The 27306-nt window shown below is 42.7% G+C and overlaps 1 long non-coding RNA gene across 1 annotated transcript; it reads right to left on the bottom strand.

The window, feature by feature from the left end:
* Positions 1 to 433: 433 nt before the first annotated feature.
* LOC121075759 lies at positions 434 to 27306 on the bottom strand. Its single transcript, XR_005823140.1, has 8 exons — positions 27169 to 27306; positions 7742 to 7980; positions 4855 to 5917; positions 4138 to 4316; positions 3704 to 3800; positions 2352 to 2414; positions 1865 to 1914; positions 434 to 1442 (listed from the first exon to the last, which is right to left on the bottom strand). It is a non-coding gene; the product is annotated as an uncharacterized LOC121075759 (long non-coding RNA).

The raw sequence follows: 27306 nt of genomic DNA, 5'->3' as shown, positions 1-27306 counted from the left end.
AAGCTTTCAGTATTTGGTGCAGTGGTGCACTTCTCTAAAACTTTAACTGCAAATAGTTCAGCTCACCTGAACTATATAAGCAAGAAAACAAAGAAGCAAAAAAAAAAATCCATATAGCCTTATTATTTTGTCACAATAAAAATACTTTGCCTTCTCAATTCCTAAAAGAAGTCAGACTAGACATTTCAAATAATTTTTTTAAAACTTAGCAAAGGATAAGTTTTTAAATTCTGAAGGTCCCTATTGCAAGTGTTATAAACTGACAGGATAAGAGTTCTTCCTAGACTTAACTGCACACATTTAGAATACTAGACATTCGCCCCATTGCTTTATCCCACCTTTAATAGCTCCCAGCTTTGGGGCACTTTTGAACTTAGTGTCACAAAGGTAAAGAAAGAAAAGGGAAAAAAAACCCACAGCTTGAAATATTAGAAAGGTTTCATATGCTTAGGATTTCTTTTTATGGAAATGGTAATTTAGAGTTCCTGACGAGTTGAGCATCTTTAAAAGACCCAAAGAAGTTAAATGACAGACCTGAAACTGTGCAGAAACAAAGGACAGAGAGGGGAGGAAGAGTTTCGAAATACGAAAAATAAAGATTGCTAATACTGAAGAATTAAGCTTGCCACATTTCATATGCTATGAAGAATTCCACCTTTTTTTCCATGTATATTTATTGCAAAAAAAATAAATAAACAATCAAAAAAACATACAACACTAAACATAATTATGGATTAAAAACAACATACAAAACCAAACACCAACCAAAACCTATTGGACTTCTGAACTTACTTAACTCCAATCTTAATGATACTTCTCTACCACATATATATTTCAAAACAAACACATTATTAAAATAAAATATTCTTATTTTCTTAAGATTTTACCCTATCAAATCATGGAAAAAATGTTTCAAAAACCTATTTCTCCTATTAAGATCATTCCCCTTAAGCCTGATTTTCTAGTGTTTTTCTGTTTATGTTTAGATGTTTGCATCTGTCTCCCAGTTTTCATGGAAATTTTTGTGGAAATTTCATGCTGTCAGTGATTTTTGCTAACATTTCATAATATTTTCAAAGTAAGAGAAATATGTCACTGGGTATTTATCTCAAAATGTAAAGTTACTTACTCATAGTCTTGTAACTTGTGTCTGTGGATTGATTAACCTAAAAATTGTTTTTAAGAACAAATCAGAAAGTAAATTTTATCAAAGTGAATGAAGATTACTCTATAAGTAAACATCAGTAGAAGTCAGAAGCAAACTTACTTTAAACAGTCACACGTGACTAATAAATATGATTCTGTCATCCGGAAAATGTTATGGATAGCTTGAGCTGCTAGTATTTAACGCATTCATTCATAAGCAATGTCTGGACTTTCATCAGACTTCACCACCATAGAGCCAAGAAATCTTACAATAAACAACTGATGAAGAATTGAATCTAAGAGAAACAGAAGTAATGAGTAAGTGATCTCCACTTTGGGTCTTCCATTCAAAACTACTTCTTCCAAGACCAAAGATGGACTGCAGTCAGGAAAACTCCAGGCTTCCAATAACTTGAGAAGAGTTTACTTGTACTTATAAATTACAGGTACAATTACTAAACAGCAAGTCACATATCTTTTCATTTGGTTTCATGAATACAAAAGATGCAATACAATGATTAAAAAAAAACAAAACAGGACTTTCAGACAGTCTGATTTAACTTGTCTAATAATACATTGCTAGTGTAATGTAACTAAGCACTCTAAAACTGGTGTTAAATAAGAAGGTACAGATGAAAGCACAAAATTAATTTGTAAATTCTATTATTCACCATTAATTTATGTTTTTTTTTTTTTTTTTTTTTTTTTTTTTTTTTACCTTCTGTTTCAGATTTTGAGCCTCCAGATTCACCAAAAGAATTTGTGCATCTATTAAAAAATGAAAACATTAAATCAGGAGTCAGATTACAAGAACCACTAATGAATAATGTTGCAATCTCATGTTGCGTCAAATAAGATCAAGATGTAATGATTTCACAATTTATAATCTGGAGGAATAATGTATTATAAATCATAAGAGCAAGCAATTTAATTCGAAGAAAGACATAAATTGCTATATTTGAGGGCTCAAATTATGGGCAAAGTACCAGGTATTACTGTCTTATTGCTACCACAGAGAATTTGACTCACATGGTATTTCTTATACTCGAATTAAGCCCAAGTCAAAGCTTTGTTAATATTTGAAAAGGTACAGTTTTAGGCAATGAAATATAGAATTCAGGAATTACAGCCTAAAGCTAGTACTTTCATTATTCCATAGGAGCACCACATCTCTTATCACTGTCTCAAGCTGTTGAATTACTTACTGAAAAAAGTCACTGGTTTTATTTCAAATGCAGCTTTCTGAAAACATCAATGGGGTTTTACTCCTAGAGAGTCAAGAGAAATGTGTCTGTTTCTGGTTCTCAAAGACAGAAGTGCTATCAGTAACAACAACAAGTGAAAATACTCTAGGCTTCCAAGTCTACATTTTCAATAACACTATAGCAATGCTGAAAAGAATCCAGGGAATGGGAAATTAGTTAAAACTTCTTAACCCTTTCTCCTTGGCTAACTGGCAGCTCAAAAACTCTTGTCAAGGGTTTGTAAACTTTGAATTAGATTTTAATATGGGAGTAATGAAGCTATCACCTCTCAACGGTTAACATTCTAAAAGCAAATTTCGGAACGAAGAGAAAAATTATGTCTACATGACAGAAATCTTAACTAAGAGATGTCCAGTTTAATAAAATTGTTCTAGATTGAACTCTGAAGTCAAGATTGCATTGCTACAATGCTTAAATAACATGGACTCAATCAAGAATCCTCCCAGTGGATGTTGACCTCTGTAAATATACTACAGACAAATTCTTTCTATTAGCATCTTTTATCACTTAGATTCCTCTGGACATTTAAGACTAGATGGGAACAGTAAATGCAAAATCTCACAGGATCTCACAAAAAATTAAAAAAAGATTAAATATATGTCATCAGTATCAGAAAGTAAGGAAAGCCTTTTTTTAAAAAAAATTAGTTATAAAGTTGCAGTGTTTGGTACAGATGGCAACACTATTCTTTACTGATCGTGTATGGTTAATTGAAAATACTGAGCACAACTCTGAATCATTTTTGCTATGAAAAATATGATTTTTTTAGAATAACTGATGACTTTAATTTAGCTCAAATATTAAGCTTTCCAATTCCTGAAATACAGTTCAAGATTGATTTTAAATCAGTATGTTCCCACGGGTCTAGTTATCCAACTGATTATCCCCTGTAATACCAAACAACAACAACAAAAATGTCAAAAAAATGTTAAATGTAAATCATTTTAACTCTTATGTATCTGTAGTACAACTGAAAGTTATTTATCTAGAGGACAGGGGAATACAACACACATTACTGTGGCTAGAGTCACGTCAATTAGTTTTCAGCCATTTTTCTTTTTCTACAAGAGCAGCTGAATCTGCAAAAGTTTTCTCAATGTCTGAATTCTGTATGTACAGTTCCAGAAATGCAGTGCAGATTTACAGGGTTTTATTATTATTTTTGAATGGGAAGGTTTAAAAAAATAATAAAAACAGGAAAAAGGGTTTTTATGTTTTGGGATGAGCTCTTAGACAATTTTAACTTGTCTGTATGTCAGATTACTCTAGAAGCCTAGATCGTTTTCACTCACCTTTCAGGTTCAGAAGAGTGTCATCGTATGCCATCATCACCTGGAAGCAGGGCTACCAAATTTCTCTTGAATTTCCAAGAGGAAATAACCCAAGCTGCTGGGTAAGCAAGCAATAGGAAAGGAAAATACTTTGTTAAACCAAATGATTAAAATAAATCAATAAATAAATCATTAGCTGTTAAAGCATGAAGAGCTGCTGCAAAACAGAAAATAACATTCTGAATCTAATGTATGTAAATAAGCCATGTTTTACAACTGAATTTAACCCAAAAATACTTGTTTTGCTTTGCTGGTCACTGTAAATTTTTTGACAAGAAAGAGAGTAGGGACAGAGGCAATGTGTGTGTTGGAGCTGCTGCCTAAACATATAATATATATATTTTTAAATTAATATTTATTTGGGGATTTTTTTTCCTTCTCTCTACATTTTCTACCTGCCTGCCCTGAAGATTTTGCTTGACCAGGCAGATCTTCACTAACCGGAGATATTATGTCAAATTGCATAGGAGTGTCAGGGGCAACAAGTGAATCCAAGGAAAGTGCAGATAAAGTTGCTGATTCGGATCCCAGTGACCCTGTGCTGCTAGTACGAGCTGCAGTAGGATGAGATTGCCTGAAACAAAACAAAAAATGAACATGAAGATGTGTTAATTTCAGGTTGGTTGATAATAAATTCAACTGTATGGAAGACGAATACAGTATTCCAAAACAAAACCTAAGAAACTGAACAGAATTAGGATATAGTAAATACAACGGAGTCTACCTTCCAAACAAATCTGAAAACTTTATAATTACTACTTGCATTAATAATGCCATCAGATGGTCTTAACGCATATGAAATATACTACAATCTGAGGTCTGCTTCCAGGAGTTGTACACATTAAGAAAAATCTCTTCAATACATAGAACAAACAAGCCAGATGTGATAAAACTAACAAAACTGTCCATGCTTAGCTGGAAATCTGGATCATTTGTAACATTATTGGATGCTAAACAATGATAAAAAGATGAATTCAGGACACGTTCCTCTAGCCTATCAAAGCATTAGTTCTGAACATTTTTGCAATTTTATTTATTTATTTTACTGGAGCTTTATCCAGGATTCTTTTTATATAAGTGTTCTTCAAATGACCCATAGTTCAACAACTTACAAAATTGGATGCATGCTCTCGTGCCTCTGCTGAAAGGAATGGGATGGAGTAACAGCTTCTAAAGCTGACTGATTTACACGTGCAGCAATTTCCTGCAATAGAGAGATGGGAAAAACTAACTGAAAACATTGCCCTCAAAGCACATTTTCAGATTTTAGTTTTACATGCAATTGACAGAAGTTATAAACTGTCTGTCCCCTTTCAGTAATATAGTTGTAGTATTTTCTTTAACTTGTAACATTTCCTGCTATTGTATGTGCTTTATAATACTACATATGTTAGTAAAAGCCAGCAGTAAAATTGCAATGATAAGTCTGACAAAATAAGCAAACGTAGCCATGCAGAAAAAATAAAAATCTCACTTGAGACACGTTGTCTTTAACTACTAACTAACAAAACGTGGAGATTCAAAAGTCTGCACTTGAAATTAGGGAACGTTTATAGGTTTCTGAAAAACCAAGACACGAATGACTATGAAGTAACCACTACGTAACAATGTTATTTCAGCAAATAATGGACCTTGTACAGCTGAAGAATTCCACTTTAATCTTTCATTAAATCACTAATTCTGAAGTATCAGTATTTAATATTGATGGCTTCACTTCATGGGGTAAAGCCAGTGGAAGAAATCACTGGGTAAAGAGGATTTTAGAGAAGGAAAATATCTGTATCTGTCCAGATATTTGTCATGTTAATTTGCAACAAAGTATCATATACACAATACAACTAAAAGGTCTTGCAGCTGTCAAAATGTTATACCAAACAAAAGCCATATCATTTTCATGCGTTCTACATAAGCATCTAGATGAATGAAACAACGGAATGTATGCTTTCATTAATTCATGAAGCACCATCAACCCATACAATGACAAGCTTCAGATTAGACATGTAGGAAGTACTCAGCTTAATCCCATGCTACCCAATTAGGTCCAGTTAATCCCTTTTTAATTTTCAGTACATCTATATCTGAAGAGATTACTGATACTATCAATTTTAGTGAAGTTGCCTCAGGGTTTTCGCTTAGATATATCTGTTTAGATATGTTGCTTATTGTGCATATCCACTGAAAAAGAGAGGGAAAAGAAAAAAAAAAGAGAGAGAAAACATTATTTTTTTCATAACTTTTTCAAGAAACTTGATTAAATACCTGAATTGACTAGTTTCATCTTTGTCACTTCCTTTGTAATTTCAGGAAGCCAAACCAGTATTCTGCACACACAGTTTGCCATTAAATTCACTGCTATCTGCATACTGCACCTTACAATATCAGATTTTACTTAAAGAATTGTTTCAGTCACACTGAAGACCAAAACAAAAACAAGCTTAAATCATGATTCTATAGAATGTAATTTAAAAAAAAAAAAAAAAAAAGTATTGTTCCTGCTCCAGCAGGGGGATTGGACTAGGTGATCTTTCAAGGTCCCTTCCAATCCCTAGCTTTCTGTGTAATTCTGCGTCTGTGTGTGTATTCTCTGAACTCTGAACAGTGTATTTACTGACTGAAAATTACATTGTTTCCTCCAAATATTATAAAAATTCCATCTGCCTTCTGTGGGATTTGCCCATCTCTTGCACCTCTAAGCTAAAACCTCTTTTCTCACTGTACTATGAAAACCCCTTTGTTCCTGCTCCTTGCTTTTCAATTTTTGGATTATAACTCCAAATTTTCAACTAACTGGATTATATATATGCATGCTAGCAGCGCTGTTCCACTGAACCAGAGCAGCTTGTTTTCAGGCTTGTCACCTGAGCTATCTAAAAGCACAGCAGCTTCAACCCAGGAAATCACAATTCTGAGCTACTAAGGCTGACTACAAGCTCCCTTCGTACGGTGGGCCTTCTGAGGGTAAATGTTTCAGTTAGGCTATACAATTTCAAGAGAACAAACGGACCAAGGCCAACCTGACACAGCCCAGTTAAATACCTTAGAAATAGCATCAAAGGTTTACATCAATGTACCATTAAAGATCTCAGAGGAACATAAATCAAGGCTGAAAGTACCATATTTTCTGTATTTCCTTATTCTGTATTCGCAAGCAGTCTTGAAAGCAACCCAAAAGCAAATTATGCCCCATTTCTTGATTCAACTATCGTTCATTAAGTATGTTTCCCTGACTATGCGTCGGGGGCCACAAAACAGTTTTTCCTCACTTTTCAGCTGCCTGTATCATTTATTACCTGTGTCCTAACCTAAGGTCTCCTTTATTTTTCCATTCCTGACAAGCAGGGCTTTTTTTAACGTGGGCTTTTTTTGTGGGCTTTTTTTTATTAATATTCCATAATACTGAAAACAAATTGACAATGATCAGAACAAGATTTTTTTTCCTCCAGTATTTAAATACAGTAATATTTTGTCAGACTCCCTGAAACTTATTATTATTATTATGGATAGCAAGTTCACTATTTATTACCTAAAACATACAAAATGTGCTCTCCAATTTTTCTTACTAATTTATTCCCCTCTGTGCCACAGAAAATCACTGGACTCCATGCAAACCTCCTGTAAGCTTACCTCTTCATAGTCTTTTTTACTCTCTGCCTGTAAGATTGAAGACCCGAAAGAGGAGAATGAAAGAGAAAGTTTTGTCTACTTAAAATGCCTCAATTCCATTTAGACAGGAAACCATATTTTCATGTTCGTACATTGCACAACAAATTAATAAAGTCTGAAGATTCTGCATACATGCTGAGCACAGTCAACATTTAATGGGTAAAAAGTCTTATGTTTTCAATTCAATTGAAAATGAACAAAATTCTGTTCCCATATAAGCACTCACATAATGCAGTCAAACCTTTTTATGTACTTTCTACCACATTCACACAGCTACAGCAATTGTGAGTACGCTATTACTTAGCAGATAGCTAACAGTAATGTAAGAATACTTACTTTTTACCATCAAAAGATGTTATCTGAAAACAATAATGTCTGTCTTCGCAGTCCACAGCCATTACTGAGCAATTGTCTATATCCATGACAAGTCCTCCAGCTACATCACCTCTTGCTTGGCTCATCAACTTTCCACCTTGAGTGAAGGAAAACTGTCTCTCCCAAATGGAAGATACCAGCCCTTTCTTACTAAAACACGAAAAGAAATCCTTACTTAGTAGGTTAGGAGTTCAGCTGAGCTATATAAATTAGAAAAAAATAAGTAAAAATTTCATGAGCAAGCCATCTGGGCACTTAAGAAAAAAAAATATTCCTCATGCTTTAAGTTAATTTTACAGCTAAATTATTCTGTTTCCATCAGTTGCTTTTTTTTATTCTGTATCCACTGCTGGGCAAAGTATACATAGCTTTGCTTTCTTAGATTATATGAAACTTAATTCAGAATAAAAAGGCATAAATTATTTAGTTTTCATTATCAGTTCTTACAGTGTTGCTTAATGAAATATGCATATTCAACTGATACGCATTATCAACATCATTTCTAAGACCTCTGTACTCTACGCAGCCTTACATTGTTAAAAAGACTAAGTGTTGGAGAACTTTGTGTTAAGCACTAGAAAAGACATGTAATGCAAGATACCTCAATTTTCCAAGTATTTTGTATCATTCAGTAAGATTCCCAAAATTTTGCTTTGAGCATTTAAAAAAAATTTTTTTTTTTTAATTTTTCTTCCAGAAGGAAGGAAAGGAACCCAAAACGAAAAGTCACTAACACTTGTGGTTTAGCCTTCCTTTTTGGTCAGATACTCCTTCAATATTAATTGCTGCAATGGATCTTTATGGATCACTTTATGGATCAATCGACTATAACACTATCTTGCAATTAATGTTGTTTTTGAGGAGAGAAGAAAAATAGGATGAAATGTTGTATACTGATATGCTGTTTCAGCATCTTAGAGAGAAAAGGTATGGAATTAAGTTGACCCCTGACTGAGCCTTCGGTGTTGGCATTAGAAAAGTACAGGCTAGAGAAAGATAAAAGAAGTGTTAAAAGGGTTGTTGAAGGTATTAAAGGTGTGGCATGTAGTATTTGACAGAGCTGTTTGAAGTTGAATGAGCAGGGAAAGAGGATGTAGGAATGTTAGTAGTTCTGGCTCAACTGCTGGTTATAAAAATGAAGCTGGGGAAGGAGGGAAAAGAGGTGGAACTTATGGTGGATACGGGTGCAACATATTCAGTTTTAAATAAAGCATTAGTACCAGTGGGGAATGACTACGTTGTAGTGAAAGGGGCAAACGGCCAATCTGAAATAGCACATTTCTGCAAATCATTGAAATATAAATATGGGAAACAGTGGGGTATTCACAAGTTCCTATACACGCCCAACTCTCCGAAGTCACTCCTAGGGAAAGAGTGCCTAGGGGCTCTAAAAAATGAGGGTTTGTACTTTCAAATAAGGTTTGAACTCCAAAAAGGAGGATTTGCACCTTAAGATAAGTCTGTGGACCCTAAAAATAAGGCTTTGGGCCCCCAAAATGAGACCATGGGCCCAAAAACACGGGGGTTTAGGTGATAAAAAGAAGGCTTTGTATCCCAAATGGAGGTTCTGGTCCCTGAAAATGAGGGTTTGGACTGTCAAAAAGGGGGCTGGACACTTGAAGTAAAGCTTTGGGCCCTAAAAATGGGGTGTTGGAGCTCTAAGAATTATTCTTTGAACATGAAATTGAGGTTTTCAGCCCTAAAAATGAGGTTTTGGACACTAAAAAGGGGTGTTTGGATTTTATAAGGAGACTTTGGGGTTGGAACCTAAAATGATGCTTTGAGTCCTAAAAATGGGTGTTTGGACTCTAAAATCAGTCTTTGCACACTAAAATTCAGGCCTTGGCCTGTAGAATGAGGCTTAGGTCAGTAAAAAGGAGGGTTTAAGGCTTTTGGCCCTAAATATGAGTCCCTCATCGAGGCCCTCAAACTGGGGGCTTTGGAACCTAAAATGAGGCTTTTAACTCTAAAAATAAGACTCAGTGTCGTTTCCGTTATCTCCAGCAATTGGGAACTGGCCCGAGCAGTCACAAGGTGGCGACTGCGGTCCACGTCTTCATCCTCTGCCTTACCACCACATCCCACAAACTCAGCCTTCCCGCTTGTAATTTCCTCCTCTTCTGGGATAGCAGGTGTGGATATTTTACCATGGAAGGCATCAGACCGAGACTGGGTCTTGAGTTTCAGACAATAAAGATCTCACATTACCCGATTGCATTGTCCTCCCTCAGTGATCTTCTGTCTGAAGGGGGCTGTCCACGAGGCTGTTAATCCTACAAATGCTGTAATGAGGACATGTCCCATGGTGTCTGTAGTGCAATGGAGGTGGAACAGCTGAACATGTAATCCATCAAGGCCACTCAAAACCTATCATTGGAGAAATTTATGAATACAACTTTCACAGAAATCAAATCCTTCTGCTTTTCTTGAAGCTAAAGAGCCTTTCTCCCCCACTATTATATCACATATATATATATATATTACATTATGTGTTTTATATATATATATATAAAACTGGAAGCATTTTCTAGGGAAATGTGCTTGGATGATTAGCAGTAAGGCCAATGGAAGCCTACAGTAAGCAAAGTCCTCCTGTGGGCACTGAGACATGCAGGTGCTGTATGAACAGATAAATGGAAGCAATGCCATTTTCAGATCATTGCCTCCAATAAGTAGGCCCAAACCCCTTTTAAGGCCTCTTTTCCTTGGGTGGCAATCTAAGATGTGCTAAGAAACCGAAGCATGAGGTTGCAAAGGAAAGTGGGCATAAGATTTTCTTCCTGAGCTGACTTCCCATTTGGCATGTGTTAAAAATCAAGCATGGTCTTTGTTGCAGTATACAGTGGCTCAGAGAAGCACTGAAGCCTACTCCCACATACCCAATTTCTGACTCTTCTGCAGCCTCTCCACCTCTAACATGTACCTGAGACAAGGCTCTGGCAGTTCACAGTCCACATGTGGTAGACAGAATCAGGACAGAGCTGCAGCTGCTCATGAAAGGAACAGCTTTTGGGCTTGTTGATTACATGAGGAAGCCAGGGGTGTAAATACAAGGGATAGAAACAAGTTCCAGACCCTTTCCAATTCCACTTTCCTTTCTCACCGTTATATGGTAATTCCCTGGGGGTGGTTTGTGTGACCATGAATCAGGATGAGACCAGAAGCCCCAGGATCTGCTACCTCTATCATAATGACCAAGAGCCCTATGCTGGCAGCACAGTTTATGAGTGGCTGTGTACAAGGCAACAGGCAACCACGTTGGGTTGAAATTACAGCTAACCTTTGACTTCGAGCCCAGTTCAGAAAGCACTGAACTTCTTCCTAGAGTGGGTCTAAGTTTAGCTACTAAGCTGAAAGTTTGCCTTCGGTATTGCAAACCCCACTTTTCACGTGTCCTATTAATACTTAAAATACTGAACACGCCAGTCTCTGTTCATCCTTTTGCATCATTAAGAATATGCCAACTGGGGGATAGTGCTAGGCTTTAGACAGCTATGGTGAAACCATTTTTTTTAATGCAAAAGCTGAGGTTCTCAGTGAGATCAGTGATGGGGAGAAATATTTGCAGCGTAAAGAAGAGGCACAAAGAGAAATGGAGTTGGTCAAGGCAACGCATACTATCTAAGGTGGAACCAGCAACTGCTACCAGGTCACCCAGTCACTAGCAGCACTCTCAGAGCAAAGTCATCCTGTCTTCCTGACCACAGTATGGGTCTTCCATGGCTGTTTTGTGTCCCATCCCAATACACCTTGAAGATGGACACAGGGGCTCAAGCAACCAACTCCGCAATACTTTGGAGGGTGTCAGCCCAACCAGCTGGGATGGGACAGACGCACTGTTATTGCCACTTTCCATCCAGAGACCACAGCAGAGATTTAAGCAGCCTAAGCAGGCAGCTACAAGGAACCAAAAATCACAGGTAAAGATCAATGTAGTTGAGACTTGCTGTCCACACTTCCCTCATTGCTGTTGTGAAAGGAGGCAGCTCCAGACAGCTTTGACACCCCAAAAGAGATTAGGTCTACCAAGGTGGGAAGCTCATCTGATGACAGTGATGGTCCCATTGCTTCCATGGGTAGATATTGCTTGTGATTTTCTCTCCTCCTTATGACTTCATCCTCACATCTGTGCCAAACCCATTTGTTCATAGCCCATAGTTGTGGTTTTTTGTTGTTTGTTTTTTTCCCTCCCACCTGCCTTTCTGATTACCTTCCTTTCTTAGGGAATTAAGAAAAATGGCAGTGGGACAAAACCTTTACCTCAAGTAAATCTCTCACTGTCCCACATGCAAATTTGCTCAAGCAAACTGGGAGAGATTTGGCCTGTGAAGGTTAAATGGGGGAAGGAGAGGGGAACAGGCTCTGTCTGTATCAGAACTGATCTTTGCTGCTGGGTTACAACTAGGCAATGAAGCAAAAGCCAACAGAGTGTGAAGAGGAAGCTCAGCCAAAGGTCACTAGGCTGTCCTTAGAAGCTTGTTATCAGAACCTTGAAAATAGGGAGGAAGGTCATATGAGTTGACTGTAGCAATAACCAGAAAAGGTTGACAGAGTTGGGGGAGCTTATCATGCTTATTCATCTAGCTCAAATGGCGAGGGAAGGGTGACAAGGGGACAGAGACATACTGACACAGAGGTACAGCTAACCCTGGAATGCCAGGGGAATACACTGTCACTTTTTCTGTGAAGGTCTCGGTGCTTTCAGTCAGTTGTTCAAGAGATGTAGAGGGAAGGGAGTTCAGACATGCCTGTTTCCAGAACTGGTCTAAAGGGGCAGAAAGATTCAGGAGTGAGAAAGCCTGGCAAGCTGAATCTGGGCAGAATCTCATCGGCATCTTTCTGGTCATCTGTGAAGTTGTCCCTGACCACTTGCACTGTTTCTAGCATCTTAAGGCACTGTAAGACCTTCAAATCTGTTGCATGAATGTAGATCAAAACCACCTTAAAAATATTTCCTAATATAGGTGACCCCAGATATGGAGCTGCTCCTTCTGAATACATACACCTCTTTTGTCCATAGGTTTCCCCCTTCTGTGGCATGAATAAGAACATTCTTCTCTACATTACAGGCTAGCCCCAAACACTTTGGCTCCAGAGGCATTTGTTTTATTTAAATTTAGGTGCTTGCTAAGCAAACGGAGTCTCTCTGCTGATGTCACTGACATGCAGCTGCTTTCAGTCCCTGAACTTTGTTGTTTCCCACAGGGGTGAACAGAGTTCAGACTTGGCTGGACTCCCGAATGCATGAACCCAGACAGCACGGAGATCAGTACCAGGCAAACGTGTGCTGAGTGCACAGGAATGTAGCAGAGACCTCTGGGGCAAAGAGTTCCCTGTTCACAGTGCCATCACTGAAGAGACCCTGATGGTGGAACAGGACTGGTCAGAGTGGGTAATGCTGCACCATCCAGCACCACCTGAGTCCTCAGCATGCAGATTAACAGAGGGTAGGAGGAGTTCGAGCTTTCCAGAGAAGCTCCTGTTGGGAGCACTGAGTTTGCTCAGGTGAGCACAGATGAGCACAAGCCTGCTCCTTGCTGTAAACCTTTATGCACCAGTGGTCTTGCACCTCCAGAGGACCCAGGGATGCTGTTTGCTCTCCTTTCTGCACCATTTCTGCACACCATAGAGGGAAACAACAGTTCAACACAACCAGGGGAGACCACAGAACAAAACAAAGCATCTGTTGCATTTACTGCCTTTACATACCGAAAGGAAAGATTCAACAGAACATCTATTAGCAGGAGGTCATGGCAGCCCTGTCTCAAATGAGCATTAACTCTGTAGCATCCTCCTAACCATCTCCCCTGCAGCTTCTTTCCCCTCTCTTAGCACTACCATAACAACACATGCTTGTGCTGGGATGTGTTGCTATCACCACTAAAGGGAAAGTAGGAACATTAAAGTCACAGCAATATAAGAACAGTGTTTTCCCTTCCTTTGACGTTCGTGTTGTATTTGCACAGTGGACCCCCTTCCCTGACAACCAAGCTACAGCAACAAGAAAGGTGGCACAAGCAACAGAAAGCATTATTTTCATATAGTTGTTGGCCAGCTTGTGATCCACTGGAGAAACATCTTAAAAGCCTTGGCTGCATTTTTTTTTTCTTAAACCAAGCAAAATTCTCCCACCTCTAAACACTGCAGGACTGCACAGTAATTTCTAGTCTCCCCATCACTGATTATATTTGTGCTGCCGGAGAAGCCTAAGAGCTAGTGGAAGATCAACATCTTCCCCTCTGAGCTGCAGATCGTCTTTTAGAGGAGCCCCGCATACAGCTCAGCATGGCCCAGCACCCCAGGGGGGGCAAGCTGTGACTGACATGGCATGTAGTGACCGTCGTCACAGCCACCAGGCACTGTCCAACCCTGGCAGTTCCCCGCATGCTGCAGGCACGCAGCACCAGGATGAAGCTCCGATCTTTTGGAGCGCTCCTACCTTTCAGAGCACTTTCTCCTGGGGACTGGCTTTGTTGTGACCTTCACGCTTTGACTTCTCCAGCCTCAGAGGAGTTTAACCAGGAAGAATATGTTTGGCCTTATATTGGACAAGAAGGGAAAGGGGGTGCATAAGGAAGCTTGCCCCAGAATACCCTCCCTGGGTTTGAAGAGCTGGCAGCAGCTCTTGCTGAGCCAGCTTTGTGTCTTTGACACAGGCTATATTGACCCAATGCTCTGGACACTGGCACAATGCTGATAAAATTCTTTCAGGCCAGAATCTAAAGACCTGTGAACAAGGACTCTCCACATGCCGCAAGATCTGCAGCTGAAAAAGCTCCCCAGTAACAAACTAACCTTGCAAAAGGGCTGCAATTCCTTCTAATGAGCAAGGTTCCCATGTTGAAACACATCACAGCAAGCATTTGTGTACCATAAACCCTCCGTGTCAGCAGGAGTGATGCAGAGAAGCAGCCTGTCCTAAGCACCAGCTTGGAAACAGTGCTAAAATCAGACTTGTCACTATCATGGCAGAAAATGAAGAACTTGGCAACAGAGGGAGATTCACCAGCAGCAGCACAAATAATTCCCCATACAGAATGCTTTATTTCTACACCTGAGTCCTTCAAAACTCACTGGACTGCACTGCAATAGAGCTTTAATAATGTGATGAGTACTGGGAAATTAGAGGAGCAGAGTTTCAATTGATTTCAATCTCCAATGCACAACAATGATTCAACCAACAAGCCCATTTCTTACACGTTCAAACCCTTGAAAAGGGTCTATATTGAACTTTTGGCTTTCACTACACAACCAGAAACTCCTCAGCAATCTAAGTTTGCTGCAAGGTTGAAGTTCCCCGAGTGTTTACACAAACCAAGGAACAGTAAGCAACGTGCAGTAGCTGCCAGCAGGACAAAGCCTTCAGGGTGGAGCACCAGGACCCAGAGATTGCAGCCACCTCTCCTAACTCTGCCTTCAGGAACTGACTCGTTCCTTTTTCTCCTGGGAAAGCAGAGATAGGAAAACAAGAGCTGGTTGTCACAGGAAGATGGAGAAGTCAAACAAAGAGAAGTGCTGTAACTGTCTTCAGTTTGAGACGTGCTGCTTTGTCACCCTAAGGTGCAGGAGAAGTCACGGTCCCCTGCAGCACCTCAGAGCAATTTCCTTTCCACTACAAGTCAAGCAGCCCTGCATCTCTTGGTCAGGTTCCCTCCCTCTTGGAGGGCAGACACATTCCTTTGCCACTGCCTCTCAGCTCAGTGTCAGGTCTGCAATGCGCCTGGTAGATAAAGCAAGCCCTATCAAGACAAGTGCGTTCTTGTCTATCACTGTACCTTGATCCATTGTACCAGATTTTTTTTTTTTTTTTTTTATCAGCTCCTGGAGCTGTGGGAAGCAGCTGGAACTCATGATCTGTGGGAGGAAGGGGCAGCACATCAAGCATCTCAAAAATAGAGAGAGCAGAAAGATTAGACAGGCTAGGCTCAAACTAAGTGAACCAGACAAAGCCCATAACCCCTGCCAGTAGGGCAAGCAATGCAAACAGTGGATGCCTATATCTAAAGAAGAGAATTTTTTCCCCAGTCACAGCAGAGGAATGTGTTTTAAGTAGCTGCCTCTTGGCCTTTTGTTTTGTTTACTCCTCCAAAGACAAACACAAGTGTGACGCCATATCCCGCATTACTGAAGTGCAGAAGGAAGTAGCTGGGAAGGAAAGGCAGATCACAGTGACAAAATCCAGGCCAGCCTAAAGGCAGACAAGTACAAACACTCTTGCTTAGCCTGCTAAATAAGTAGATATTTATCTACACAGCCTGCTACCACAGCCTGTGGATTTTTTCCAAATGGAAAATATGTGCTGGGCTTTGGGATGCTCCAAGCAGCCAGGAGAACACAGAGTTCAACTCAACTGCTCCTCAGGTTTGCTTGGTTTCTTTAATGAGCACCCCAGCACAGAAGGACCAGACCTCAGCTAACCTGATCAGGCTTCACAGCCTCCAACATGACTGCATTCCTATTTACACCAGTTCAAGAGCTACGTGGCCGCTGCCTGTTTTTCACGCTCAAAGTAACTTTGAACCTGCGCAAGTATAAGCAGAAGAGCAAAATGAGGAAGCGACCCACAGAAACTTGTCCCATACGAGGTATTTCCATGGAGAATCAACGCAGGAATGGTGCTGCCTGCCCTGGGTACTGGTTCAAATTGGGTGCTTCATTCACAGAAGACTGTACCTATGCCAAGTGTGGACAGTGTCTGAATACCATTATAAATATAGATAAGGTGCCAGGGAATTGTTTCCAATTCCTGCTGTTTTTATTACACACCCTTCTGTATTTTACACTCTCCTGAAGATCACCAGTGTCTGATTTCAGGGTGTAGGAGAACTTTGTGCTAAGAACATCCAGCCTTTTGCTTTCATAGTTATGCAGAGTGGTCCTTGTCATAAACCCGAGTACACCATAAAGAATCACAACCAGAAGGCAGAGGGAAAGGACCCAACTTGAACCACCCTTCAAATAATCAGAAAGATTAAGTCAACTTCTTGAACAATTAGGCTTGGCAGCATTTAGTTCTGTCAAATTACTCCAAGGGTATTTTTCTAGTAAGCAAACATTTATTAGAAAGTGCAGATGTACAGTAAGCACAAGGAGGGTTACACAATTTTATCGTCAACTGTCCTGACCTTCAGGGAAAAAACTCTCCAGCAAAGCATAGTTGCCATAAATACTTACGCTATGACAAAAGACGTCTGAAATGCAAGCTATTGACTGGATACTTAGCCAAAAGGAAACCTTATACCTTTCAAACTGTGAGCTGTAAAGACCAGCAAGCTTTATCACAGCGTGATACACTGACCTAGAGTTTAGAGGGCAGGAAAATGCAGCTGACATTTAGCACACAGTACTAATTTACTGAAGGAAGTACTTTTTCAGATGATACAGAACTAACTTCTTGCCAAGTTCTAGAGCCAACCCAAGCAAGTTCATAAAAGGGTTAGGCAGATCAACAGGGAACTGGCTCACCAGCACTCTCAGGTCCTGGGCTGTATCAGGGGATTGCCACGAGTATAATGCACACCAGCAGGACATCTTTTAGCATCTGGCGGATGAACCTTTGGTCTGACTCATTTGTTGCATACAGTGAGCTGAGAATCAAGATGTAACACTGCACTTCTTACCAAGTGTTTGAAGCTCAATTTTGTTTGCACAAAGTAAAGCATCCTCACCTGGAGCAGTGGGATTTTGCACACTTGTTTCTCAAGGTGTCTCATGCATTTAGTTCTTCCTTCTGTCTCTTGTGAGCCTGAGCAGAAGAAAAGCCTCTGTCTCCGACAAGAGCAGACACCTCTGCACTGGGCCTGCTCTGCTTCTTGTTTGTGAAGTATTACAACACACTGTGCAAACAAACAGTCCAACCTCGGACGAAACAGACATCTTATACAAATCCCATGCATGGGATTAGTCATGCTAATGTTGCAATCATTGATATCATGGGTAAAAACAACCCAAGGAAGAGGAGTTTGAAAAACTTCCATCACTGATTACTTGAATTATAAACAAAGATTTCCAACTGTCCTGTGCTAGCCCAACAATCAGTTGTACCTACCTTTTGTCTGCCATCTTAGCTCAGGACTGCACTGGGGCAGAATCTCTGCCCCACCTCTGGAGTGGGCTGCCTTACTATCGCAATTGCAACCAAACAGCAAAAGCATGATTTTACTGCTTTATATATGTTTATTCAACAGTTATAGGTACAATTCTTTGTTATCGTAAAGATATACCCTCATCTCACCTTCAGTTGAGGTAATTATAATGTAGAGTTCCTGGTGCCAACCACACTGTAAGATCTTACATGGGTGAAGATCTTTGTTCAGGGTGGTGTGGCACCAACATGGACCTCGAGCAGAGTCATGGTTGCTGCTATGCCAGTAATATTACCACTCATTGCTTGCTCTGGGTTTACAGCATGGAGAAGAGTCTTAAACAAAATTCACTGGTAACCTCATTAAGTTCTTTCAAGTTAAACATATCTTTTATTCATCCCTCCCCTTCCCAAGAAAATACAGCTGTACAGCTTTGATGCACTTACAGCTTTTGATTTAATCTTTTTATGCAGTAGAGGAGGTGGAAAGATGCGTGTTCAAATACAGGAAGAAAATCAAAAGACTTACATAGCAAAAGCAACTATGGAGAGTGAGGTCGTTGGACTACAGCTGTACGTCACGTGGCTAAACAGATATTGGACTGGTTTTCTTAGGAGTCAGTAACTAGTCACACAGACTGTGCAACTGCTCTGTCTCTGCTCTGCAAACATAGCCTGCTATCCAAACACCCATATAAGTACTGGCGTTACCCTGTATTCCTCTCTTTTGCATGCATTTGTCTATAAAAAGTGACTCACAACTGACAGGGCTAAGAGAAACCCAGGGCAGAGGTTATAACACAGGTGAAGTCATCACCTCCTCATTTGTCTGACAATACCGTCATGTGTAATGGGACTGACTGCAGCAGGGTAACTCCAGAGAAGAAGCAGCCCTGGGTACCAAGAGCAAATCCTCCTGGCCCATGCTTGCCACGAGGAGTGTCTTGCCTGGGACAGAGTCCCAGCTCGGTTGTGTTTGGTATGGCCAGCTGCAGAATTGCATGCCCTGCAGAACATCCTGCAGAGGTGGACATCCACATTGTATCCTCACCCAAAACATCTCTTCTTCCCCCGACCCCTGTGTATGCCATCCCACCCTCCAGACAGCCATGCTGAATTAGCATGGAGCAAATGAAAAAGAAAAACAAAATCAAAAAACAAAGCTGCATCTCTTAGTGTAGAAAATACTATGTAGAAATTAACGTTTAACCTTTCCCTGCCCTATGTTACTGGCAGATAGTTGCAGTAAATCCAGAAACTTTTCAGCTCACTTGGTTTCTAATTTGGAGGATGGTGGCTCCTCTGCCATGCAAGGAGCTCCATCAACAGCAAGAGTAAAGAATCCTAGTCCCTGATGGATTTGCTATTTGGATAACTAGTTTTTGTATGTTTTTGTGTTGTTGTTGTTGTTTGTTTGTTTTTCCTCATGGCTGTGATGGTTCAAATCTGCTACAGCCTCTTTCATGGTCAGGGTACCGTAAGGACTCTATCCTCTAGCTATGCAGTTTTGGAGATCTCTTAGAGACCTTTAAAAGCTTCACTGCTCTTTGAGCTTTTCAAACTGCAACATTGCCACTGCATTCAAAGCTGCTTGCAGGCAATCAGCACAGCCACAGCACAACCATGCCATCATGAATTTCAGCATAAAACAGCTGCCAAAAGAAACCAGTAGAGAATCATACAGTAGCCAGCAAAAATCCTTTCACGTGCAATAGAATTGCAATGCCAAAACTGAAAAGGCATCACATCAGCAAATCCTTGCTTGTATCTCACCTCCTCAGTTTCCAGAGATGCAGCCTGAATCTCCAAACCAAACAGCTTGAGCAGTCTTGATCTAGCTACCAGATCTTTAGCTCTGAAAATCTAGACAGTAGCAAAGCTCTTCAGTCCAAATCTGGAGTCTTGTTCTTCTCTTGTGAACACCAGCCAGTCACAACTGCCTAGCATGAAACGTCCTGTCACAAGAGGAGAGTTGGTCCTTTATGCTTTCAGCCCGTCACCCTGCAGGACTAACTGGTACCACCGGAGGAGCAAGTTGTATGTAAATGGATGGCTGATTCACACTGGGACACTGGTCTATTTTCCTGTCCCCATACATAATGTCACCCAGCACAAAGAGCTATGGAGCTGCGTTAGCCTCTCTGCACCCTCAGGACTCTTCTGCCCTGGGCTGTTCCTCTATGAAGGTGGTGGGCTGAAAGATGTTTTTATGAAACATGCTTTTTATGATGCTTTTAAAGCTGGGCCATCCCAAAATTATCATTTCAGGCAGAGAAACCACATCATCAGCCAACTTGAGCCTATCCATTGGGGTTTTGGGACATGTCCAATGCTGGACCTGGTGTTATGGCATTACCACCACCTCTATTTTTAATACCACATGGAGAGTACAAGAAGCCTCCACCCAATAGCACACAGCACCCTTCCATATACATCAGAGGTCAGTGTCAGGATGTCAGAGGGAACAGGGGCACAGAAATCAGCACAGAACACCACCCAGGCAAGAAGTGGTATAACAGGGGACCAAATCCATGAGTCCCAGGCCCACACAAGCCATGCCACAAAGGACAGTGAAGAATTTGAGCCTGGGATTCACCTAGAGCCATCTGAGGGCACATTTGGGTAACTGGCTGATATAAATCAAGGTTTTCAGTCCCTGCTGAACTGTTTTCATCTAGCATAGATCAAAGTAAAAGTGGTGATTTTTAGGTGGTGACAAAGGAGGTGTAGCTGCAAGCTGTGTATGAGCCCCCCCTGCTTTAAGATGCAGTGTTCCAAACAAACAAACAAAACTTGCACAGATTTGTCCTCAGATTTCATCCTTACCTACTCCCAGTTATTTTAGTTAATTATTCCCCACAGTACAGCCAGTTCTGGACTAAGCAGACGAACAAGCATTTATTTACATCCCTAAAGAAAGCAGCAGCACCAAGTACCAAAGCCTCTGATAACAGCCTGCAAGTGGGTCTCCTGCACAGGCACAGACATATTTCACTTTCCCTGCATGGTCCCACTCCAAGCTGCTGTGGCTGCATTGGGCTGAGCTCACAGAGAAGTCAGTGGCCGACGAGGGGCTGCCATCCTTATGGCTTTGTCTGGTTTTAATTAAGCCATGTCATTCTTCTTGAGGTAGGCCTGGTGGGGAACGTGGCCTGCTTGCTTTCTTTGAAGGTATCTGAAAATATCTTGTGAACAAACGAGCAGTGCACGGTCACTACAGTTTGGCAACACGTGGGGCTATGGTAACCGTTAAACTGTTATCCTGTGGTTTGGGTGAAAACCTGCATTAAAAAACATCACAACTTATCTTGAGATGAACTAACTGAAGATGAGCAAATAAGTGATATGCTCTTGCAACAGAGAGCTGCACAGAGCCCCAGGCTACGCAGAGTATTGCCAGCTCCTCCGTCACAAGAAGCTGAGTCCAAGGGCCACCTAGCCTTGTCCCTTATCCTGAGCAGCACCAGATGCTTCCCAAGGACGTGCAAGAACCCCAGCCTGCTTGCACAGATCTCAACCTGCCCTCCAACACCTTGGGACTGGTTTACGTCTGGACCATAGAACCCGTTAACCCCTTGGGAAAGCATCACCATTCATTACAGCACCAGGTTGCCTCACTTCGCACTCAGTTAAGACACTCCATCTCATTGCATTTATGGCCTCACCAACTTGTGGACACAATGTGACAGACATAAGTAAGCTCAGTTAATCAACGGTTAAAATGATTTATTTCACAGCCCAACCATCCAATTTTGTGGAAACGAGCCCCAAACAGGCTGAAGATGTTGGAACAGGAGGTTCTCCCCAGCTGCCATACAATACATACCATTCCTGAGTAGTTACTTGTTGCCATCAATTGTGCTAGAAACATCACTGAACCCACTGACACAGAGGATTTGAAGCTTGATTTAAAATAAAAACAAAAGGAGGAAAAAAAAATAAGGCAGCCTTGACAAGATCTGCTTGACTCACCCTGGCTGTGGTATTTAATGTTGTTGGAGAATTGCTCCATGCAGGGAGTGATTCAGAAAAAGCTCAATGAGGAAAAGCTTGTGACGAGGGAGGCTCATCTGCCTTCCTTCAGAGCAGCTGCCTGGCAGCCGAGGACAGATGCTCTTGGCACATTTATGGAGATGGCTCATATATAGTAAGTGAGCAACGCATTCAATAACCACACATTTATGAGACAGTTTCTAATCAAATCCTTCCTCCAAGCAAAGATAAGAGCTATCCTCCATGTTTTCACCGTGAGTACATGACAGCTCCAGCTGTCCGCATTGTGCGCAGCCACTGCATTGCGCAAGGATCCACCAGGCTGACGTGACAATCCCAGCTCCAAGGCACTGATCACTGCCTAACTGCGAAGATCTTGTGCTAGGAACTTATCCTAATTCTGCTTCTCGAGTAAGACATCCCAGCTGTCTTTGGTCCACCAGCAGATCACACGTCAGTGCCCTGAGCTGGGACATGCACTTGCTTTCTGCTTTCCTGATGTTCTGCTCCACGAGGGCATGCAAAGCGCAGGAAGTGCCTTCTTACTGTGGGTGAAAGACTATTATTCTGTTGAAGCTGTCGTTGCTCTACTGCTTCCTACATTGACTTCTCTACACTACCGTGGTGTGATGAGACAAGGACTGCCTACCCTTGGGTGAGACAGCTACAAGCAACAGGAGCAGTCCTCAAGACTTTCTCCTAGAGCCACAGCTGCCTGCCTGAGCCAAGGGGAAGCATGCTGCATGTTAGTTGAGTCTGCTCAGATAGCGGGAGAAAGTGTGATTCACCTGGCAGATGAACAAGTACATTGGTGCCATCCTTAGAGGAGTTGAAAATAGGAGGAGGAGGTTTCTTCACTGCTTCGCATTGCCAGGTTGGTGTCTCAGGAGTCAGAGACAACCCTGCATGGCCTGGGTAAGGATCAACAAGGCAGAGGAACTGAGGTCTGGGGAGAGATCTTCATGAGCTAGAGACCACAAAAATCAAGATGCTGAAGAGGAAGGACAGTCCAGTCAGACAAACGAGTGCATTTTATCTAGACATCACAGCGGATGCCAGTACAAAATGAGGTGTAACGGCTGCAGGAGATAGCACATGTGAAAGAAAGCAGCTTCACAAGAAACCATGTTCTGGGAAAAGATCAGCTGGACCTTCAAAGTCTGTGCTAGGAGCCTCCTGCAGCTGGAGAGGCTTCAAACACTCAGGCTTTGCAGGGGTGGACGCGGTGAGATATGGCTGTGATGGAGACCCAGTGAAGGGACCTGGCCAACACCAAGGCAGAGGGGGCAGAGCCTTCTGCTCACTGCACACTCACCACACACCCATGCTCCTCTTCACCTCCTTTCTGATTACTAGTGAGGCCTTTTAGTGGTTTCAGGCTCTCCTATCAAGTCTGTCTCAAACACATCACATTCCTACACATTTTGAAGGAAAGGAGAAATCCCTCGGTGAGCAAGTAGAATGCGGAGGCACATCGATGCTCCTGCACAGGAAAGGGCTGCAGCTGCCTGCCTACCTGCCTGACCAGCAAACACACAAACACACTTCCCCAAGGAAGAAGTAGCCAGGGCGCAGGGTGTCTCCAGCTGATATTTGGGGGATTTGTGAAGGAAAAGAGGATAGTGAGGGGTAGTAAGAGTTATTGCATCACAGGTAAGCATGAGTGAAGTTGGACTTCACCAAACCTCCTCCCAGCCACACAGCAATTTGTCCCTTGCCTAGGTTCCAGTTCCCTCTAAGGGCTTTCTCTCTTCTCAGTGAGCATCACAAAGTGTCAGCTCTGCTGCAGGCAAAGCGGAGCAGCCCCAGACTAAAAGCACTGGCACAACGCAGAGAGGAATTTTGGTCCAGGTCCCAGTTTTACTATTGGCATCCAGAGGCATCTGCTTATTCCGTGTCCCCTTTTTATAGTGGGACTGTCCTGTCTCCCAGCAGGGACTGCTCCCCCAGCACACATGGCAGAAGTCTCTGCTGTGCAGACACACGACTGGCAGGACGGGCCTCCTAATTACTGAAACCAAGCTCAAGGAAGACATTAAAGGACAAAAATCCCAGACCGCTGGACTCAAGTCCCTGTTGTCTGCCTTAATGCACTGTTCATTCGTCTCAGGGGACACTGGATCCTGGGGAGTCTGCCTGCTTTCAGGGTATCACACATCCCTCCAGCTGCAGTTTTCCTCCTCCATCATCCTGAGCAGAGCAGGTGGAGAGGGGAGAGGCCAGGCTGCCTGCCACCACAACTCTGTGCTTTTGCAGAAAGAACTGCTCAGCGGAGGAGCCCTGCTGCATTCCTCCTACTTCTGAGATTGTTTTTTCCTTTCAGCTGATGATGACCTACATAATAAGCAGGTCACTGGAACATAAGAGATTTTTTCCGAGGCAGAGGAGAAAAGCCAAACACAATTCCCCCACTGTATGCGCCTCCAAGGACAAAGCAAAATGCTGCTTCCCAGGGGTCCCATTCAGCTCAAGAGCCAGCTCTTCCCATCCGAAATCAGTGGGAGCTGCTGGGATCCCACTGGGGAGACCACCAGACCCTGCTCAAAACAACAGGCTAGTGAAGGACCATCTCCATGGGGGGGGGGGGGGGGGGGGGGGGGGGGGACGACAAGAGTCTTGGGAACATTAGCCATCCTCACGTGGGCAGCAAATGCGCCACGTGCAGCCCCTGTGCACATGGCTGCGAGCGTATGCAGTGGCCTTACTGCTCGAGATTCAACCCGCTGTGCAAGGCAAACTCATTGAACAAGCAGCAAAGGGAGGGAAGAAGAGAGCAGGAAGATATGGAGGGGACAGGTCGCCATAGTGGTCCTCGTGGTGCAACCCATCCCCAGCTGGAGGAAGGGTCTCATCGCAGTAAACCACAGGAATACAGGACTGAGTCATTCCCAGGTGGAACAGTGCCTTGGCTGAAATTCTGGCAGGCAACAAGCAGTATTAGAAGAGCCTGAACTTAATTTGCTTCTCATTCTCTAGTCATTTCTGCTCCTTTGCAGAAAGTATTCCTAAAGGTTTGCTGCAGTAAAGTGTAAACTGGAAATGAGAAGGAATTGAGTAGCCTTGAGGAAGGAAGACCTTAGAATATCCCTTCAGCACAGTTTAAGGCTTGGTAGCACAGAACCAGACCATCCCAAGCCACTGTCTTCAGCACTGCTCTCCCTAATCTTGGAGCTGATCTCTCCCCACTTTCAGCCCCCCCAAACAGGAGACAACACTGCAAGATGTAGGCCAGCATCCCTAATCTCCCCTCCGAGCTGGTGCACTGCTGGCAGGAAGCTTGCAGCTCCCTACCCACCAGTCAGGGGAGATTATCTGTTACAGAAATGGGTGCAACACGATCCCACCTGGGGCTCAGCAACAGTCCCAGAAGGACAGAGCAAGCGGGTAACCAGAGCAGAGAAGGGTTAGAAGCTCTCTCAGCCTGATGGCTCCTGGAGCTTCGGTAACAGTAACACCAGCTTGGTAACTAGGTCACAGTTATGATCCTTAATTAATCCTGAAGAGCCCCCATCTGCCATGGGGAAGATGACAGATAAGTTAGCTCATTAAGCCCACAAACAGGCCAGAGGGAACGTCATACCCTAGCCTAACCCCCGGAGGCATGGGGACAAAATCCCGTTTGGCAGCAGTGACTGCTTTGCCCAGCCTGCACTCAGCCAGCAGACACACCAGGCTCTCCCTATTCCCCCTGAGGAAAGGGAGGCAGCCTCTTCACCAACCACCACACAAACCACACCGATATAAGCCATGAAACAGGAGAGAGCTTGGATCAAAACCAGCCCAGGGGCAGGCAGAGGTTGGCTCCAGCAAAGGAGCCTTACCAAGTCCCGAGCCCCAGCTCTCTGTGCTGCGCTTACTCCATCGCCCCACTCTTCTCCCCACACCTCTGGGTGCTGTGCATCTCCCGGAGCCCATCTGCCTGTGGGGTGGCTGTGCACATAAGTACAGGTGGCTGATACCTGGCAGAACTGCCCAGGTGCCTGTGATCTGTTCTGCCTCCAGAGCCTGTGTTTTGCATCTACACATGATTAATATTAATGTCTTGATCTGCTTAAATCCCCTCTTCACAAGCAGATAACTCAATCAGCATTATCTGAGCTTTTCAAATCCCACTTCTCCCACCTGGGCAATGAAAAAGCAGCCGCCATCAGCAAAACACAACAGGGCTTCTGAGGACTCAGCCCAGAGCAGGAATATTAAAAACAATGTTTTCAAAGAAGCAATGGGTGACTAATAAGCTGTAAACTAGCAAAAGGTGTTAGATGGGGGCAGCTTAGTACCGAAGCCATGTCTCCAGAGACCCTTATTAAGGTGTCACTTGTGCTCACTACCACCCTCAAAGGCACTGCATGCAGCAACGTGCACATCTGACAGCACACCAGGGATCAGATGTAACTGCGTATGATTAAACCAAAACACATAGCAGGTAGAAAAGTTGCCACGTAAACATAAAACAGTATTTCTACCCAAAGAAACTTTGCATAGCAGAGCAACTGAGCTCCAGCCATATGTACCATCCCTGTACATGCGCATTGTTCCCTCTGATCCAAGTGCAGCTTGGTGAGGGACCCCGCCGCTAAGGGGTCGATCCATGAAAACAAGGTCACTGTCACATTGGGACACTAGACCAGGAGCTAGTGCAAGAACCTTAGGAAGGTTGTACTGAAATCACTTGTTCCAATTATAAAGCACACTTAGAAAGCAGTTCTAAGTTATTTCCTCTTGTAATTGGAGTTTTAGGTCTCATCATCCTTCATGGCAAATATATCTTAACAGGGAGGTTGCTATGAAGGAGACACACAGTTTTGGGAACCACACCAAAGCAAACATATGAAAGGTTATCACCTTTCTGAGGCAGCCATACAGAGAGCCCAGGTAGTGTGGAGCAAGCTGCAATCCCAAAGGCTCACAAGGAAACTGAGAGCTCACCCCCTTTGCTCACCTGCAGGTGAGCAGCACACTCCTTTGGTGTGCCCAGCACCAACCTCCAGTCAAAGTGCAACTCCAAGCATTAGGCCAGCCCTGAGGACCTTCTGGATACCAACACACACGGATCTGGAGGGCTGGCACATCTTTGCATGTTAGAACTGTGGGCTCCTGTTTCATGACTGAAGCCACGGCTGCTTCCCTCCCAAATACCCCACTTTTCACCACAGGTTCTCATTCCTGCTGCAGGTCTGACAGGATGAACACAGGCTTCGTATCTTACGGCCTGGCTTAGTAAAGGTGTGTTGACAACTGCCTAAGCTGCCCCAAGCGACACCTCTCCTCACCATCCCCACCATCCCCACCAGACACCCTAGTTCTTCACCTGAGATCTGCTGCAGCAGGAGGTCAGGCAGCTGCTGACTCGGTGGGTAGGGAACACAACTGCCTCCACCAAGGTGTCATCACCACACAAAATGCAGCTTACAAGGAGAATCCCTATCTCATACCACCCCAGTAAGAA

The sequence above is a fragment of the Cygnus olor genome, chromosome 10 (genome assembly GCF_009769625.2).
Source record: "Cygnus olor isolate bCygOlo1 chromosome 10, bCygOlo1.pri.v2, whole genome shotgun sequence".
Taxonomy (NCBI): Eukaryota; Metazoa; Chordata; class Aves; order Anseriformes; family Anatidae; genus Cygnus; species Cygnus olor.
Note: the sequence above shows the minus strand (reverse complement) of the source record. Positions and strands in the feature narration are given on the sequence as shown.